At 41.6% G+C, this 20363-nt stretch overlaps 1 protein-coding gene across 1 annotated transcript in view; it reads right to left on the reverse strand.

The window, feature by feature from the left end:
- Dusp16 (dual specificity phosphatase 16) overlaps positions 1-20344 on the reverse strand; it is a 78016-nt gene extending 57672 nt beyond the window's left edge. The window contains exon 1 of the mRNA XM_013352810.2: positions 19849-20344. The gene's annotated coding sequence lies outside the window, so the exon portion shown is untranslated. The remainder of the gene's footprint in view (positions 1-19848) is intronic.
- Between the last annotated feature and the right edge of the window lie 19 nt (positions 20345-20363).

Raw genomic sequence — 20363 nt, forward strand, 5'->3', positions numbered from 1 at the left:
ACACACACACACACACACACACACACACACACACACACACAGTTTCATCTTCAGGCCCTGAATTTTTTGTTACTCTTAATTCATGTGATGCTAAGAATGTTCAAAGGAAGAAAGATACAAAAACTAAAGAACTGTGTTCTATTTTCTCAATAAACTAAGTATTAGTATTATTCTTCATCAATCATTATCCAAAATCAGTTTTATTGCATTGCCATGGGATTCATTCAATGGTAAAAGGGTAGTCTAAAAAATTGCCTAATTACAAATTTCTACGTCAATAATGCTACAAGCTTCATGAGTACTCATGTGCCACGATTTAAAAATGAAGTCTCCCTCTCCCTCTCCCTGCCCCTCTTGCCCCCAAAGACTTGGTCTGAAGCTGATGGATGTGATCACTGAAAAGTGATTGGCACATCCCCCGTTTGTCAGGTAGAAGCAGCAGAGTCATTAGAAGTTCGAGTCCATTCTTGGCTACATAGTGACTTGGACAGCAACCTAATCTAACTGAGACTGTCTCAACAGCAACAACAAATGACAGCTCAAGCACTCAGAGGTCAAAGATAGGAGGATAGCCACAAGTTCAGAGCTAAGCACACTAAGACCCTTTCTGGGGTGAGGGGGGGATAACTGGACATGAACACTTTCATAATAAGATGACATTATTGGGAAGTGGTGGAGAAAATGTGCCACTGAGAAGCCCTGGAAAGATACAAACTTGTTCGTGTCCTTTTCCTGTCTCCATGCTTTCTGGCTGTCATGACATGAGCACCCTCTTTCACCATACCTGCCAACCACCATGTTTTCTTCCTCATGTCAAGGCAAAGGCCAACCAAGCACTGACTGAAACCCTAACCAAAATAAATCCTCCTTTCAGAGTGTTTCTCTAGCAAAGGTGTATTACACACAAAGCAAAGCAAGTAGACAGGTATGGGGCAATGTTTCTTTTTCCATATGTAAAATTAGGAGGAAAGGCATAAAGGAAATTTGGTATAAAGCAGATTACAGGTTTCATGAAACTGTTAGGGTTTAACACTAAAATACCTGATTTCACCATCTCATCTGATATGTAGTGAATGACATAATAAGACCTCAAGAATAATTTTCAGTTTTACCGTTTAATCCTACTGTGTCAACTCCCAATTAGGTTCAAAAGAAACATCATTTGCTAGTAACACATTTAAGTATCACATAGCACTAAGTTACAGCAAAGGTATTTTAAGCACAATACAATGAATGTTGAGCAATGCTGGGGTTAGAACTTTGCTAATCTGCAAAACCCTAAGGAAAACAGCACATGGTTAGGAGTACAAATGTTTTCATTAATTGGGTACCATGTATGTTCAACTTATAACATATTTCCTACTTCCATCCAGCCACAAGAATTACTTGGGAACTTGGTAAAACTACCCATCCAGTCTTACATCTGGAGATTAATTCTTGAGTCTACAATGCAAATGTGAATTCATATTATTAAAAATGTCACTAGAGGTCCATAGGATCAGGCAAAAATACTGTCAAGTATATCTTTGGCCTTTCAATGTTCACATTGATTCAGTTGGTAAAATGTACAGATTTTGTCTTTCTCGCCTTAAGGACATAAATGTACAAAATTAGATTTGAAATTAAAATGCTGACAGGATAAGCCAGGCATAGTGGTGTATGACTGTTAGTAACCCCAGCCTTGAAGAGGTTTGGGCAGGAGTACAAGAAATCCAAGGTCAGGGGGCTGGAGAGATGGCTCAGAGGTTAAGAGCATTGCCTGCTCTTCCAAAGGTCCTGAGTTCAATTCCCAGCAACCACATGGTGGCTCACAACCATCTGTAATGGGGTCTGGTGCCCTCTTCTGGCCTGCAGGCATACATACAGACAGAATATTGTATACATAATAAATAAATAAATAAATATTTTTTTAAAAAAAAGAAATCCAAGGTCATTCTCAGCTACAATGTAAATTTAAGGCTATTCCTGGGCTATCCTGGGGGGGCGGGGCATAACAGGCATTTTTTGGATAGCCAGACCCCAAAGGAGACTTATTATTAATTATGAAAGCTCAGCCTTATCTTAGGCTTGTTCCTGTCTAACTCTTTTAACTTAAATTAACCCATTTTTATTAATCTTTTACTAATCTATGTGCTGCCCTGAAGCTCGTTGATCTCATCTATGAACTGTCCATCCTGCTTTCCTGCTTCCTGTGTCTGCCTGGTCCCTGGCTGCCCGGGGCCCGGCTCCCTTTTCTCTCTGTCCACCAGCCCTGCCTATCCCTCCTCTGCCTAGCTATTGGCCATTCAGCATTAGACCAATCAGGTGCCTTAGGCAGGAGAGGTGAAACAGCAACACATCCTTACATAAACGAATATTCTATTCCACAATGGGGTGGAGGGAGCAGGTGGCACATGGCACACATACTGAAGAACTCCAGAAGCAAAAGCATTCCTGCTTCTCTGGTGTCACTGTGAGGTGACACCATGACCAGGGCAGTTTACCCAGGAAGTTTAACTGGAGGTGTGCTTACAATCTTAGAGGGTTAGTCCATTCCAGTGTGGCAGGGAGCATGGCGACAGGCAAGGACAGCATGGCGCTGGAGCAGCAGCAGAGAGTGAACATAGACCTGACATGGGCTTTTGAAACCTCAAAGCCCAACCCTAGTGACAAATCTCCTCCAATAAGGCTACACCTCCTAATCTGCCCTAAACAGACCATCAAATATATGAGCCTATGGGTGGAGGTGGGGAATTCTTATTTAAACCACATATATCAGGTCACTGTGAGAATACAAAAAATTTAAAGTGTGTTTTTAAAAAAAGTATTTTATAAGTTGTAATATTTTCTAAAAGAGGGAATAATTATAGAAACAACAAAAGAGTATTTTAACTAGTCAGTTGTTGTGGATTTTTTACTCTTTTGGCTTTTTGGATGGCCCGCCACTCAGCTCCCAAATAAATCACACACAGAGGCTTAATTTTAGTTATGAATTAAGGCTTGGCTTGTTTCTTGCCAGCTTTTCTTAACTTAAATTTTCCCAACTACCTTTTGCCTCTGGGCTTTTATCTCTCTCTATTTTTGTATGCCTTTCTTTCCCTTCTTACTCCATACTTGCTGTGTGGCTGGCCCAATGTCCTCCTCTCCTATCTCTTGCTCCTCTTTTTTCTCGGTTCTCCTTTCTATTTATGCTCTCTGCCTGCCGGCTGCACCTATCCTTGCTCCTGCCGTGCTATTGGCCGTTCATCTCTTTATTAGCACCATCAGGTGTTTTAGACAGGCACAGTAACACAGCTTCACAGAGTTAAACAAATGCAGCATAGACAAAAGTCGCACACCTGAAAATAATATTCCCCAACAGTCAGTAGTTCTAAATGCTGGCTGAATATTAAAATTACCTGGGCACTCTAAAATATCCCGAGCCTTAGACCTGTAAATCACAATCTCTGAAAAATGAGAACCACTACCTATTGTGTTTTGGAAAACAGGACTTAAGAAGGATCAGTAAGAAATTCCACAACCTGTGTCAGACTGTGATTCACCTGGTCTTGGTCTATTATAATGTGTTCTAAAGCTCTGAAAAGATGTTTATGTAAAACACCAAGTTTGCCAGCATCACACCTCTGTAATTTCAAGAAAAGAGGGACGCACAGTATTCTACTGAGCAAAGGCGGTAAGAATACGCTGGAGCTGCTTGAAGTGATGTAGTTCCCAGTCTTTCTTCACTGTATATTAGATAAAGATGTAGCAACGAAATGTTTTCAAAAGTTGGAAAGAGGCACCACAAAGCTCACTGTAAGAATTCAAATTAGAGATTTACTCCCCTCAGAAATATCCCAGTTACTGTGAGCCCATTACCTTCACGGGGCCATGGAGGCTCTCGGAATTCCTCCCTCTGATCTGATCCAGTTACCATGAGACAATGAAGAAAACCAGTATTTGAGTCGCCAGCCAGCTGGTCTACATTACATTAAGGGGCATCCCTACCCTTCTTGTCAGTTTTCACTCATAGCATACCTATAACATACAACACAATTCACACTAGGAAATGCTCAGTCCACTACTTCCCTCACACGGTGGATCTGACACAAGGTTCACTCACGAGTCCAATAATTTTTGAGCATTTATGTTGTGCATAGCTTTTTCCTCAAGCACTGTTGGAGGACATGACTTCTTAATCCACAGGAGGAATGAAATATATATGTAGAACTATTATGACACCATTAAAAGTGGAAATGAAGCTGAGAGATGGCGGCATGCATCGGGGAAGCAAGAGCAGGCTGATCTGAGTTCAGTGCTGTCCTGGTCTACAAAGCAAGTTCCAGGACAGCCAGAGCTACACAGAGAAACTCTATCTTGGGGGTGAAGGGAGTAGAAATGAAGAAAAAACAAGACCAGAGACAATGCCTGGAAGCAGAGTCCATGAGATTCTCCTCCTTCAACTCCTTAAAGTACTACACAAACCAGCCAAAAGAAGCACGGGGGACTGAGAACATCACTGATCAGAAAGAAGTTATTAACTTTGGAGATAATTATCTTTGCCTTATCCCTGAAGGCCTCCTGCTTTCTACAAGAAACCAATTAGCACAATCCACCTTTAGGAGGCAGTCAGATTTTTCAGTCTTATTGGTGAGCGACTTATAGAGGGGAAAAAAGGATAGTTGTTTTCCTCAGACAAGATACACAGTTGTCATACCCTAACACAACTACAAACACAAGAGGGGAAAAAGACATCACCAAGTCTTACAACTAATTGTTATCTTACAAGATTAAAATAATGTTATTTCTAGGCAGCAATGTCTGCCTCGAGGCATAACCATAAAGGAGGAAAAATAACAGAACTCTTATGAAAATGAGTTTACTTTATTGAAAGGCTTAATAAGGTAGGCAAATGGTCTAAGCTGTTGAGAGTTGGTCACCCTGTAATAGTAGATAGGAAAGTAGCTGACTGTCAAGACCTCAGGCTTTTTAGTCTACAGACTACTTCACAGTGCCAAAAATGTTTGGGTGTGTGCCTTCCTAACAAGTATCTCTATAACTCAGAATCTCAACTTGGTGAATGACACTTTCACAGGGGTCACACATCAGACATTTACATTACGATTCATAACAGCAGCAAAATTACAGTCATGAAATACCAATGAAAATAATGCTATGGCTGGAGAGGTGGCTCAGAGGTTAAGAGCACTGGTTGCTCTTCCAAAGGTCCTGAGTTCAATTCCCAGCAACCACATGGTAGCTCACAACCATCTGTACTGAGATCTGGTGCCCTCCTCTGGCGTGTGGGCACACATGGAGGCAGAATGCTGCATACATAATAAATAAATCTTAAAAAAAGAAAAAGCAAAATGAAAATAATGCTATGGTTGGGTCATGACAACATGAGAGCTGTATTAAATGGGTCAGAGCACTAGTAAGGTGGAGAAGCACTGCTCTAATTAAAGGTACACACCACAAACCCTAGCATGAAATAATGGTGGAGAATGTTCTACAGAGTTCCTTAGTCAGATATGAAGCCTAGAACAGAATGTCAGTAACAAGAGCATTGGAGATCTAAAAACGTACAAGAATCTAGTACTACATGGCAATGGTGGCTGCTGGAAGAGAGGGAATCTGCGATGTGGCCCCTCAGAAGCTACTCACACTCTAGCAGATAGTCCTACACCCAAACCCATACTGCCAGCATTGACTCTGTAGCTTAAAAGAGAGAAAAAAACACATGAAATTAGGAGGAAATAGTGGTTGGTGGTGAGAATACAGGAGGGATTGGAGGGGATTTGGGGACAGACTTGATCAAAATACATGACATGCTGCTATACCACTCTTGGGGCACAGCCTATCACAGAGACACTTGTGTGTCTCTATTCATAGAGACATGAGCCATGTTCATTGCTCTTCTATTTGTAACAGCATGAACACATTTTCAATCAATAAGAGCAAAGAGTAAGACCTTTCCCCCACACACATAAGTTGTTAGTGGCTACAGTCAGAGTGTCTTGTTTCTTAAGAGAGTGTCTCGTGTAGTTCAGGCTGGTCTAGAACTTACCATGTAGGGAGGATGACCATGTATTTGCCACAAAAAAAAAAATTGAGTCTGTCATTCACAGGGGCTGCAGGGGAAGTTGAGAGAATGGGATTTTCCACAATATATGACTTTTGTTGTTATTAAAAACTAAGAAGCTGTAAATATCAACTTTATGAATATTCACATTAACTAGATTCTTAAATCATTTATGGGCAAAAATGTGAATTGTTGCTTTAATGACACACTTAAAGGTTCTTCATTAGTAGTTTCTAGGCAGCATTTAGAAACTAGGTAGTGATGGAGTTAGAACCTCCTCACACCATCTAAAGCAGTTGTTAAGTAAATATACAGCTTATTCTGAAAAATGCAACTCAAATTGCAAAATTTTTTGGTTCTTAAATATTTAAGTTAATGGCACACATGCTAAAGTTTTCCCAATACCAATAAATCACAAACAAAATATATCAGGGAACCAGACGTAGTACTTGCCTGGAATTACAGCTACTCAGGATGCTGAGGCAGAAGAATCCCTGGTAACACACTCCTGTGACTTAGTAGTTCAAAGCTGGCCAGACTTACACACAGAGATCGTGTCTCCACAAAAGAAAAGAAGAAAAAGAGGAGGAAGAGGAAGGGGGAAGAGGAAGAGATAAAGCACACTGGTAGAACACAGGCCTATGTTGGAAGGTTCTGGGAACAATCCTCAACACCACAAAAAGAAAGGCACAAGCATAAGTAAAATGTGCATCTATAGACTTGGTTTAAGTATATGATTAGTTGTTTGGTGCTTATTTTAACAAACACTCAGAAACAGCACAGTGTTTCACAACATACTAGAATTGAGAATAAGACTTTCAACTCATTGTGTATCTGAGTTAATACAACTTTTGACAAAACTCCATGTGAAGAACCAGATTTTAGACTATGAAATAGAAGCACTTCATGATACCTGAGGTGCAGTCTTAAATACAATGCAGAGGGACCACCTGTCAGTAGCTGCTCTTTTACCCTGTCCAAGCAAACATGCAGCGTGAATGCTATCATCAAATAACAAATGGGCAACAGAAGGCCAGAGTGGACCAGGTTTCCCACAACAGTGCCTAAAATACCAGAAGACATTTCCTTAGAAGTCTGCACTGAAGATATGTATAGACTATACACAGGTATCTTTCCTAAAATAAAGACATAGAGGCTGAGTTATAGCTTAGTGGTACAGCACTTGCAATAGCATGCAACACGTCACAAAATTAAATTCTAAGTTTAATTACTTTTTAATTTTCAAGGAAAATTTAGAAAAGTAATGAACAACTATCAAAAGCTAGAACAACTTTAAAGAACGTCAGTCTTCTTTACCACCCTTTGTTGGGGTGTCACCCAGCAGTCAAGATGACCACACAGTACCATACTCTCTCAAGTCCTGTCCATTCTTCTGAGGAAAATCCTAAGTGGTCAGAAGAACACAAAAGAAAGGGAATTAGACGGCTCAGCTAGTAAAGGTGCCTACCACACCGGCCTGAGCTAAGCACACACTGCTGAAAGAGCTGTAGTAGAAGGAAAAGATTTCTGGTCCCCAGAGCTCAGGTTGGAAGGAGAGGACCATCTCCACAGGGAAACAGGCACACACACAGACTCTAACAAAAACACACATTGACACCAACACACACCCACACAATAATAAAAAAACAAACATATTAAAAGTTACCTCAGATTATCAAATACAATGTTCTGTTTTCGAGTTAAGAAAATCAATGCCCAAGTGCCTCTAACTTAGCTCTACAACTAACTGGAACAGAAACCTGTACAATCGTCCTTGAAGTAAGGAAAGAAAAGGGATGCCGTGTTTTAGGGGGGCACTAGAACAGTCTCCAGACTACAGACAGTAACAGGTAGCCACTGCTCTCCTTTGTGCCTGACTGCAGCAGACACATAGTTAACTACTCAGCAGACCTTCCCTCCCCCCAAAATGCTAACCAAGTCCCATCAAAGCTGAAGACTAGCTATCTCAGCCAGATGATACACACTGACATCAAGCTACCCGCCTCCCTTACTCAACATCCACTGTCAACATCTCTCTTGTGAGTGGGGGCAATCCTGTAAAACAATTCAAGCAAATGAGACTAGAGAGGAAATCAGACAAGAGCTTCTATGAGACATTTTGTTGAGTTTTAGTATGGTTTGGTTTCAGTATAGCACAGGCTGGCCTAGAACTCACTGTATAAACTATACTGTCTTTGAATTTGCAATCCTCCTACTTCTGCCTCCCAAGTGCTGGGATTACAGGCATGTGCGAACTACACGAGGCTAAAGAGCCTGATTAGGCAGGTACAATAGAAAGGACCACTAGCTGTATTCTCTTCCTCCTTCCTGCTTTGAACAGGGATGTGAAGTCTAAACTAAAGCAGCCATTTTGTGACTGGGTAGCAACAAGTGTCAGGATGCTAAGGAAGCATGGAAAGATGACAGAGACAAGGACTATAAATGTCTTGTGGTTTGAGTCTCTGAACATACAGCTGAAGGTAGACTTGAATTAAAAACATTTCCCCCTGTGGCATGCTATGCTCTTCCTGCCTAATCTCACCCATATATAAAATATATTCTGTTTATACAACATGCAACTGGAGAAGGAGGAGGAGGAAGAAGAAGAAGAAATAATAATAATAATGTAGAAATATACTGCTCCTTACAGGAGATCAATTTAATTACTTTGCAGTGGTGGTGGCTTGACTATATGACTTCATTAAATAAACACCATCAATGGAAATACTCTAGGATGAAAATGATACTCAGAATCCTGTTTGGCCTTGAGTATTGGCTTGGTTTTTCCTTCTGCCATTTCAAATCCTTTTTAGAAACAGCACCACATAAATACAAATAGATCAATGGTATCTACCTGAACTAAACTCCCATCTTCTTTAGTCTTAACTTAGTATTAAGAAAAAGTAAAGCATTAAAGTTTCATTGAGTTTGGATCCTCCAACTTTGCCCAGTTAATATTTGCAGACACAGACGACTGTAGCCTAACTCTTCAACCTCTTCCCTGTTGTTACTGAATACATGGGATATGACAGAATTTGAGTACTGGTAAGAAATTAAGACTAGTCAGTCAACTTTTAACCTGTTTTGATGTTTATCTTTGACTCTCGCTACACCCATTCCTGTACTGTTGTGTCCGATCCAGTAGCCTGCATACCCTGCAGTCTTCCACTACCCCTTCCCTTCAATACGTAGTCCACTCTCTGACCACAACCCAGGAGTAGAGCAGAGTAAGGAAGAGATATGAATATCCACTCTTAGCTCATAATTTCCTCTTTGTAATGTCTGTTTTCAGTTATCCCTCAGGGTTCTTGGGAAAATTAAAATCAACAGCCTCCCTCTCAGTTGAACAGAACAAGAAACACTAAAGGATGTGATCCTCTCCAACCTCCTGTCACTCAAGAGAAATGACTAATTTAAATATGGATTAAAAATAAGTATGGGGCTGGAGAGACAGTTCAGTGGTTAAGAGTACTGCCTGCTCTTCCAGAGGACCCAGGTTCCATTCCCAGCTTCCACGTGGCAGCTAACAACTGTCTCTAACTCCAAGATCTGATGCCCTCACACAGACATACATACAGGCAGAAACAACAATGCACATAAAATGAGTATGAACATGTGTAAGGGCACATACAGGCACAGTGCACCTTAAAGTTTTGCGTACTGAAATGAGAACACAGAGCACTTCCACTGCACACCTAAGTCCAATGCTGTCTTCAGGGAAAACACTTGGGAAAGTGAACTTTGAGTATTTCTCAAAGAATTCCATTCTGATTTAAAAGGGTAACTTGCAGACAACTGGAGTAATTCATTTTTTCCAAAATGAATGAAGTGAAGCCTCTCCAAAACTGACAATACTGATAGCCAATAATAAAGTTCAGAATTCTGGGAAATAAACTCACTACCAAGATCCCAACTCCTTCCGATTTCATATTGAGGAGTGGAGCTTGTTTAATACTGTATAATCGAATGTGAATTCTGAGTGACCAGTCAGTAAAACTCAGCAATCGTTACCTTCCAAATGACCATGCATATTACAAAATGAGACAGCGATCAAAACTTAACAAGAATCACAAGCTCAACTAATAGATATTTAATATTACAGAATACAAAAAAAAAATCCATGTCATCTCAGATTCAACAATTCAGCTAATCTTTAATATCCATATTTATTAAAAAGACAAACAGTCCATCTTTTTCAACTGTGTATTTGAGTGTAGCCTGATTGTCTTTATACTCTTAACTAAAACAGCAAGTCAGATACTGAATTCAGAAGTTATAGTTATGCAAACTGAGCCATTCTATATTCTATTCTGTCAGTCAGTACATTAAATAGCAAAATGAAAAATAATACTACATTTTCCACTAGATTTGGAAACAAAATTTAGTTTTCACATCATTTTAATGTTAACCGTTAGTATTAAGTAAATAAATATTTTAAATATTTTAATTTCCTATCATAGTTCACAAAAGATACTAGTAGTACTCAATTTTTAAGAGTATAAAAGTGTCTTAAGACTAATATGTCTGAAAAACACTGGTTTATAGCACCATACTGCCCCTCCCCAAAAAGAAAACAACAGAGTACTGAGTTGGGCATGGAGGCACATGCACCTATAATCCCAGCACACAAGAGAAACAAGCAGCAGTCAATCACAGGCTCAAGGCCAGCCTGCACTACAAAGCAGTCCCCTGTCTTTAAAACAGTCTTTGTGCTGGGCAGTGGTAGCACACTTTGATCCCAGCACTCAGGAAGCAGAGGCAGGAGAATCTCTGTTGAGTCTGAGGCCAGCCTAGTCTACAAAGCGAGTTCCAGGACAACCAAGCAGAGAAATGCTGTTTTGAAAAAAAAAAAAAAAGTCTGTAATAAGCTTTCTTTTGGGCAACCAACCAACTCCTAAACCATGACACAGAGACTTAATATCAGTTATAAATGCTTATATTAATGCCTTATCTCATGCTTGTCCCATTATAACTTAAATCAACGTGCTTCTCCATCTACATTTTGCCTCAGGGCTTTTGATCTCTCTCTCACTCTGTACATTCTACTCTGTCTGTCTGGCTAGTGGCTGCCTGGCACTTCCCTCTCATTCTCCCTCCAGCCTAGATTTCTCCTCCTATTTATTCCCTCTAACCACCAGCACCGCCTATCCCTCTACTGCCTAGCTACTGGCCATTCAGCCTTTTATTAGACCAATCAGGTACCTTAGGCAGGCAAAGTAAAACAGCAACACACCTTTACATAATTAAACAAATGCAGCATAAACAAATGTAACACACCTTTACATAGTTAAACTAATATTCCGTGACAAAGATCAGATTTTTAAAAACATGGTCACTTGTAAGGGGATATTAACTGAAAAGTATTGGATAACCATACTACAATCCACAGACCCAGAGAGGCTAGGTAACAAGGCAGGCCCAATGGGGGACACATGGATCTCTCTGGGAAGGGGAAAAAGAGGATACTCCCTAGTTGGACTAGGGAGGGTGGGCATGGGAACATGAAGGATTGGAATGAGGAGCCTGGAGGGGGCAGTGCTGAGCGAGGTGACTGGAAAGAGGGCTCTGCAGAGTTGTCTGAGGCAAGGGAAACCTTGTTTACAAGTTTACAAGGATGGCCTGCCTCAGCTGAGACTCCAGGCAGCAGTGGAAGCACAGCCTGAACTGGCCATCCCCTGTGATAGGATTGGTGACTATCACAGTTGTCATTGAAGAGCCTTCACCCAGTCACTGATGGAGGCAGATTCAGAGACCCATGGCCCAATACTGGGCCCTACTAGGGGAATACTGACAATGAGAGGGAGGAGGGATTGTAGGTGCCAGAGGGCATCAGGGATATTGCAGAAAAACCCACAGAAACCACTACCCCAGCTCATAGGAACTCACAGAGTCTGAACCAACAACAGGGAGCCTGCATGGGACCAACCTAAGTCCCTTGCATATATGTGACAGTTGTGTAGCTTGGTCAATATGTGGGATTCCCAGCAAAGAGAGCAGGGCTGTCTGTCCCCTGTGCTTTGACTGGCTCTTGGGAACCTATTCCTCATGCCTTGTCCATCCTGAACACAGTGGGAGGTGCTTGGTCGTAGGGCAGCTTGACAGGCCATGCTGTCCTGAAACCCACTGGAGACCCACCCCTTTCTGAGCAAATACAGAGGAAGGGTGGGTTGAGGGGAGCGGGACAGAAGGGAGGAAGGGGTGGAAAAAAAGGAGGGAGGGAGGGAAGGCTAAAATTGGGATGTAAAACAAAACAAACAAATAAAATAAATTATAATACTCCAGAAAAAATCGTCTTTGTATTTATACATATACAAAATATCAGACTATTAACTCCAATTCTAGCAATACTTCTTACTTTATGATTTAACTAGAGTACTTGGTGTCTGTCTCCAAGGCCTTAGTTTCCTCATCTACAAAATAGAAAATTCCTAATAAAAATCACAATATGTCAAAGCAATACTATAAACTATAAGATATTCCTGCAAGATGCCAAAGACGAATTTTAAGCACTCTTATCTTTCTATAAAAATTTCCCCATTTTTCAATTATTTCAAATGCTAAAACATCTTTTTTTGTTTGTTTTGAGCCAAATTTGAAGCAAGTTTTATTAAATACTGGCCAAGATGATGGATAATGGTCAGTCCATACCTGGGATTCTCAAGTAAGGCCCAAAACATTTAATTTTATTACATTTTATTCTCCGCAGTGATAATTGGTAATATATACTTCAACACATTATTATGTGTATTTCCAATACATGCAAATAGATGGAAAAGAATAAACTCCAAAGCACACATTACCAAGCTTCAACAACATTAAATTGTTTCATTTATCCATACTTGCAGTTATGCCTATCCTGAAATTTTCAAAACAAGAATCATGTATATACCTCTAGATTTATCTTTAACTGACCATAGTTTAACATAATGTTACCATATAGAAGTCTAGGGCCAAGTTTCCTAAATGTCTCATGAAGTCTTTGATTTTGGTTGATTTGTGTATCAGTGTAGCAGTCTTACCAGCTGTTTTTTTAAATGAATCAACATTTTTAACTAGAGCTAGCTACGACAGAAAAGGGAACCACACCGTGTCCATGTTTCACAGATCATATACAGTTCACAAAGCTAAGAACTATCTTCCTGAGCGTGCTCTTCCACCAACCAAGTCACAAAAACAAGAATCGCACCCTTTAAACTAGGTCACCATGTGACACACATGAACATTCCGGGGAGAGACTAGAGGACTCGGCTGCCCCATGAGAGGAAAGCTGACAAGAGCCAACCACCCGCCATCTCAGAACGGAGGAGGTCAGGTCAGCAACAAGGCAAAAATTCAATGGAGTCAGCTAGTGTTTATAAAGATTACAGTGCTAGGTACTATCCTGGGCTGTGAGTAATACACACAAGGCCTGGAATGTTGCTCAGTTGGTAGAGTGCTTCACTGGTATGCAAGACGACCAGGCTCAATGCCCAGGACTGAAGATACAGAACAAACATGCTGCGGGACATGACTCTATGGAGAGCTGTGCTGCATTTGTTTAACAAGATGTGTTACATTTGTTTCACCTTGCCTGCCTAAGGCACCTGATTGGTCTAATAAGAAGCTGAACAGAATAGCTAGGCAGCAGAGGGATAAGCGAGGCTGGTGGGCAGAGGGAATAAATAGGAGAAATAAATAGAACGCGGGAGAAGAGTGGGAGGTGCCAAGGGCTAGCCAGGCAGCCATCAGCCAGACAGACACAGAAGAAGCAGAAAAGTAGGACATACAGAAAAAATGAAAGGTAAAAAGCTTGAGGCAAAATGCAGAGGACGAGAAACAGGTTAAATTCAGTTACGAGCTAGTGGGGCAAGCGTAAGATAAGGCCCAGCTTTCAGAACTAATATTAAGTCTCTGTACCATGATTGGGAGCTGGTTGGTGGCCCAAAAGAAAGCCTGTTACAAAAATAGATAAATAATGTAGACAAGTAGCATGTATCTCTCGACATGTATCCCTCATAAATGTTAAAGGGGGAAGTGGAGATATTTAAATTAATTACCTTGCTTTTTCAAAACATATATGGTGAACCTTTTTCCTATAAACTGTACCAATCAACTACCACTATCATACAGAGATAATAGGTAAATATTATTTTCAAGGCAGCAAGTCAGGTTAGTTGTTTTAACTGGTTTGTGTGTGTGCACGCGCGCACAAAGTTCAGGCTTGCATGTCATGGTGTGCATGGAGATCAGGGGACAACTTTGTGGAGTGGGCTCCCTCCTTCCACCTTTCCGTGGGCTCTGGGGATCTAGCTAACTCAGGTTGCCAGGTTTACATGTATTTGGAACCACCAGGCCTTTACCCAATAGGCTATCTCAGGTTAACTTTGCTCACACAAACTACAGATCCCCAGCATTTATATCCACAAATCTTTTCTAACTGAAGTAATTCAAGAGAAAATTAAAAGAAACGCTTGCCTAGTGTGGCAGCTTATACCTACAAGCAAAGCAGTAGAGAGGCAGGGGCCAGAGGACGGCTGCAAGTTTGAGAACAGCCTGAATTACATAACAAGTTCCAGGTCAGACCAGTCAAAATGACACAATGAGAACCTGTCTAAAATAAAAATTTTCCCCTTCTTGCCATAAAAGTTTCTTTCAAACACTTATCTATAATGTGCCCGAACATGACATTGAGAAACACTGGTTAAGGACACACAGAGTAACTTTTGAAACATATTCTTCTTCAGAGAAATACACAGTAGAACACTTTACAGAGAGCTAGAGACATGGTTCCATAATTAAGGGTACGTTCTGCTCTTGCAGGGGATTGGAGATCAGTTCCCCAGCACCCATGGCTCACGGCTTACAGCCCCCCTAATGTAACTCCAACTCCGAACTCCAGTTCCTGGGAACCTAAGGCCCTCTTCTGGCCTCTTCAGTCACCTGTACACACAGCGTACATTCACACAAATGCACACACATACACATAAAAATAAACTTTCTTTTAAAAAGAGAGGGATACGTTATAATCTTTATTTCAATTCTTTATCTCAATTTCAATTCTTTACCCAAATTTTAAAGTTGTAAAAAAGTAGGAAAGGAGATGCAATATGTTTCTTATAGAATGCTTAGGCAAAAATGCAGTGATGTGGTGGGCTTGTGCCTATCATCCCAGTATTCCAGAGGCTTGGGGAGAATTGCCGTGAGTTCAAAGCCAGCTTCAAGACCAGCCTGGGTTACATATTGAGCTTCAAGCTAGCCTGGGCTATAGCATTTTGACATTATCTTTTTTAAAAGAGAGGGGAAGGAAACCTATGGGGACAACACCTGTAATCCCAGTACTTCAGAGGTACAGGCGGCAGGATCACAAGTTCAAGGCCATCCTCAGCTTCATACTGAGTTTTAGACCACCCTAAGCTATACGAGAACCTCTCAAAAAATCATTATAATATCATAATCAAAATAAATTACTCAAAATAACTGTGGATGAGATAAACAGTTGGTGGAGTGTTTGCCTAGCTTGTTTGAAGCCTAGCACCACTCAGGGAGGGATGGATGGTGAAGGCCTCTAATCCCAGCTCTTGGGAGGTGGGGGTGGAAAGATCAGAAGTTCAAGGTTATCAACACAGGGAATCAGTCTGAATAAATAAACTGACTGATTAAAAGGGTAACAGAAGAGTAACTCGGGACTTCTTTAATCTTTGTTTTATTGCCAGGCACCTGGAAGAACTTACTGCTGTCCTACTGTCTTCCTCTATCAGACATAAGTTTCACAAGGGCAAAGCCTTATTTTCAGTTCACAGAATTCAGTCATAAATTTGCAGAATAAGCAGATGATGAACAGTTAGTCCTCAATCCCTCTATTCCCTTCCTGAGCACACAGTACACACACGGCCACCTGTTAACATCAGCATCAAATTCTATTATCTCTGATCAAATTTGATTATCTCTGAACCTTCCAATCTCTTTTCTCCTTACACAGTGAATGTGGTCTTTACCAACTGTCTGAGAACATTTTCCCTCTACATGCATGAACATGTGTGTGTGCGCGTGCATGCACAGTGCACCTTAGCATTCTTATAACCGTTCTCTCCTTAAGGGAAAAGACCTGGGTATCCATGTAAATAGGGTGTCTTATCCAGGGACGCAGCAGTGCACACCTTTAAATCCAGCACTCTGGAGGCAGAGGCTGACAGATGTCTCTGAGTGTGAGGTCAGCCAGATCTAAACAGTGAATTCCAGCTACAAAGCTGCCTCAAAATTAAACGACTAAACAAAATAAATAGCATGCTTTTAATAAATTTGCATGTAAGTTTATTTGGAAATTCACTTAATAACGTCAACATTTTATGATTTACCTCTCCCAGTTCAAAATGGGCCATAAAACTGTAGTGGGTCCTTCTACTTTAAATGCATCTCTGGGAATTAAGTTTTATGTTTTCATAGAGCTGTGTAATCATAATAATCTATTCCCTCACCCCTAGATTGTATTTTTTTAATGTAACAAAAAAACCTGACTTTGTGATAACATGAGACCTACGTAATTAACTAATACCAATCAGGAAGGAGGTGACATCTTCTTGTTGTTGAAGTATCAAGGGGTATTTTTCCACTTATGCCTCTTTCCTCTCATGCCAAGATGCATCCCATTTCCTCCTATGCTGGTCATACCCTGGCAAGCTTTTATTTTTGTGTGTGCCTGTCCTCAGTAATCTGCCACAGATTCTTCTTTTGAAACCCTCTTGTTTTCTCCGGTCATACATTTGATTAAATTTCTACCCTCCTATCTCCATCAGTTTGTGTAAGAGAATGACCCTCTTCTTAAAGTGTAACCCTGCTTCTTTACCTTCTGCCAGCCTTCACGACTCTCCCTCCCTTCACAAGGCCAACCATCTATCTGTGTGAATGAAAGAAATGTATAAAAATAAAAGATTACACAAGTCATCAGGGGGAAATGACGTCTGGCTTTGAAATACATGTCGCTTTGGGCAAGATTTACGTTATGATTTTGCTTAAGCCAACACTAGTAAAATTTTTCTTTTATGATGGCAGATATCAGTCTCACTTCTACATCTGATGCAGCTACCGCTGTAGAGCCAGCAAAGCACCAAGTATGTTTCCTATGACGCCCTTTTACCATGTTCAATCTGTTTAAATATGTCATAAAACTCGTTTTCTATAACCCTTGGTTATCTTTTGGGGGGATTTTAATCCAGGTGAGATTTCCCTATATTAATCTACTTCAAGTCATGGTATCTTCTGTTTGAGAACTCAAAGCATTTAAACAACACTGAAGTCAATCCAGGTAAGACACAACAGAAAACTGTCTGTTGGAAATTCCAGGAACACATGAGACTCAGGATAAAATACACTGCTAAATTATAACAAGTTGTATTTGGCAGGGCTTTATGATTGGTTGAAAATAGAAAAGGCTTAACAATGAATATTTATATAAACTGGCTTCTTCAATACATGAAACCCATATAATGAAAATCCTATGAAATTCAATTTCCTAATTCAGGCAGGTATAGAAAAAAACCATATTTTAAAACCCTAACATCATTCCTGCCCTTCTCTTAACTCTAGCCAAAGCCCACCTACTTTTTTTTTTAAGGTGGGGGGAACATGGGTTTACATCTCGGGCCTCACCTGACTCTAGTCCGTACCTGCTCTGAACCTGCTGGCCTCAGCCTCCTCTTTTCCATTCCAGAAATGAATTTTTAATGTGGAATAAGGGGGTGGGGAAGAGGTTACCAGGCTCTTCCTTTTTGCCCCCTTCTCAATCACTATAAATAAATCTTTGACCAAGCAGACCAGGGGGTTCTCTGGTTAATTTCATATTAACATTTAAATTTTATAGGTACTCAATTACATTCATCAACCTTAACCAAAGGACAAGAGCTTCCAAACTGAACAGAGTAGGGGAGCTGGGAGACTGTGCACCTCTGTTCCTGGCCCTGTCTATTATAATTTACCACCTGAAACACTAAAGTAAAAATCAACACATTTTTAAGTCACGTATTTCATTTGAGTTGCTGACATACCAGAGATTAAAACAAGACAAAACAGAAAAACTGTAAATATCGTTACCAACACTTTATACTTATTAAACATCAACTTATTCACTAATTACTAAAACTCTAAAGTTATTTCTAATTTTCTCTCCTTGTGGAACTCTGATAAACACAAATTACTGCACCTAAAAACTAATTCAAGTTGCAGTTAATCAGCCTGAATTGGTACGAGATGGTAAATGTTAACAAGAAATAGCAACTTCCCGAATCGTCTTCAAACACAATAAATTATTCTTAAAACACAGACAAAACCCTTTTGCAGTGCCTAATCACAGTTTGACTAAAACACACAAAGCCACAAATACTTCAGTTTTCAATTTACTTCTCCACATTGCTGGCCTTCACCAAATACAGAATTCTACAAATCTTAATTACAGCCTCCCAAACGGTGCTCAGCAATATATGTGATTATCAAGTAATTTAAAAAGCAATTAGCTTAACTGTAAGGCTTTTAAAAATTCTTCTCTTGAAATTTTACCTTTAAAAGTCTCTTCGCAAGGGAGATGAAAAGGTGTAGGTCTTTTGAGGAAGCAGTTGTCAACTGCCTGAGCCACAGAGTGGCTCAGGAGACTTTTTCCCCGACAGTCTATTTCCCAAATGGTTAGAAAGTCTTTTATGGATGGCAAATTACACTTACAAACGCATACATGCATACATGTTCACACGCACGCGCGCGCGCACACACACACACACACAGACAAGAAACATACCTGATCATTTTCAAAACAGGTTTGATAGGTTTGATTCCGTTCTAAGAGCACAGTATTTACTTACAATCTTTTAAAGCAAAGTGGCAGCCAGAGCACTGGATAAATAAAAACTTCCGACGTTTTAAAACTCTCATCTCAACTCACTCCCTCTTGGTTCCAGGGGAAGGCACAGCCAACCCCACAGCAAATGCGATTATGCAACAGGTTTTTCCTCTCTAATCACGGGCTGATTAGAGGTGTGCGTTCTCCCAACAATCTGAGACACCCAGGACTTCAAAACACTAAGGAGCTTTGCAACAGACATTTAAGAAAAGTTCTTTCGAATTCGGCAGTAGCCATTCATTTTAAGATCTCCTTGTACTTTCCCCGAGTTTATTATCAGCTTTCTGTAGGAAACGAAGCCAGCACCCGCTCTTAAAAAGTTTGCATACACGTCCCCCAGAGTGATTTTTCTTACGTGAAACGACAAGATCCACAGACCGTCCGTTGTCTCCCCGTTTTTGTTTTCTTTTTTTTTTTATTATTATTACTGTTATTATTGTCTCACATTTTACAGCTACTGTAAATAAAGTAGTCACCGCTGCACCACCGTTCCCCCCCAGCACGACGACGGGAGTCCCAGAATGAAACTTGAGATTTGGGGGGTGGGTTTTTATGGGGGGGGTGAGTTTGAGGAAGCGCCACCGTCACTCCCCAGGTGGCCTGGCCGCCTCCACCCAAGGTGAATCTAGGATCCTGGAAACGGTCAGGCCGGGGCCCCACTTGGCAGGCGTGTTGTGTAACAGTCTGGAAGTGAGCAGCTTCGCCCGCCCAGGTGCCCGTGCCCCGCGCCCGGCAGCTCGACCCGACCCGGCTCGCCCAGGCTGGGGTGCGGGGGACCCCGAGCGCCCGTGCGTCCCGGCGCGCGGCTCGGCCCGACCCCCAGCGCGGCCTACACACCCCTCGTCGCCGCAGCCGCCAAGGCTCGGGGCTCCGGGCCGCGGGGAGCAGCCGGCACGAGGTGCGGACGCGTCTCCCCGCCAGCCCGCGGCCCGCCGCGCATACTTACTTGAGGGGCCGCCAGGCTCCAGGCTCGCTCGGAGGGCAGCAAGCGTTGTCACCGCGTCGCCGCCCGGCCGTCGCTCGCTCCTCGCTCACTCGCTCGCGCGTCCTCCTCGCCGCCGCGGCTTCCACTCTGAGGGGTGGGCGGAGAGCTTAGCGAGAGCCCGGGCGTTTGCAACTTTTCTTCACTTTCTCTTCCACCGCCCCCCGAAAAGGAGAGAAGAAGGGAAAGGAAAAAAAAAATGTCGACAGGGATGAAGGAGTTGAGGAGGTAAAGTTGGGGGTCCGCGCTGGAAAAAGCGGAGAGGGGGAGAATAAATGGTGGAAAATGGGATGGAAGCCCCCCCAAACGGTGATACCCGCAGGAGGGGACAGGGGGGGCAGGGTGGGGGTTGGGGAGAGAGAAAGAGTCGCTGGTCAGGAAACTTCAAGCGCGGATGAGGTCATTGGTTTAAAAAAAAGAGATGGCGTCACTTGAAACCAATCCCAGTGAATGAACTCAGCGGAGCCCGGGGGGAAAGG

The sequence above is a fragment of the Microtus ochrogaster genome, assembly GCF_000317375.1.
Source record: "Microtus ochrogaster isolate Prairie Vole_2 chromosome 14 unlocalized genomic scaffold, MicOch1.0 chr14_random_2, whole genome shotgun sequence".
NCBI lineage: Eukaryota > Metazoa > Chordata > Mammalia > Rodentia > Cricetidae > Microtus > Microtus ochrogaster.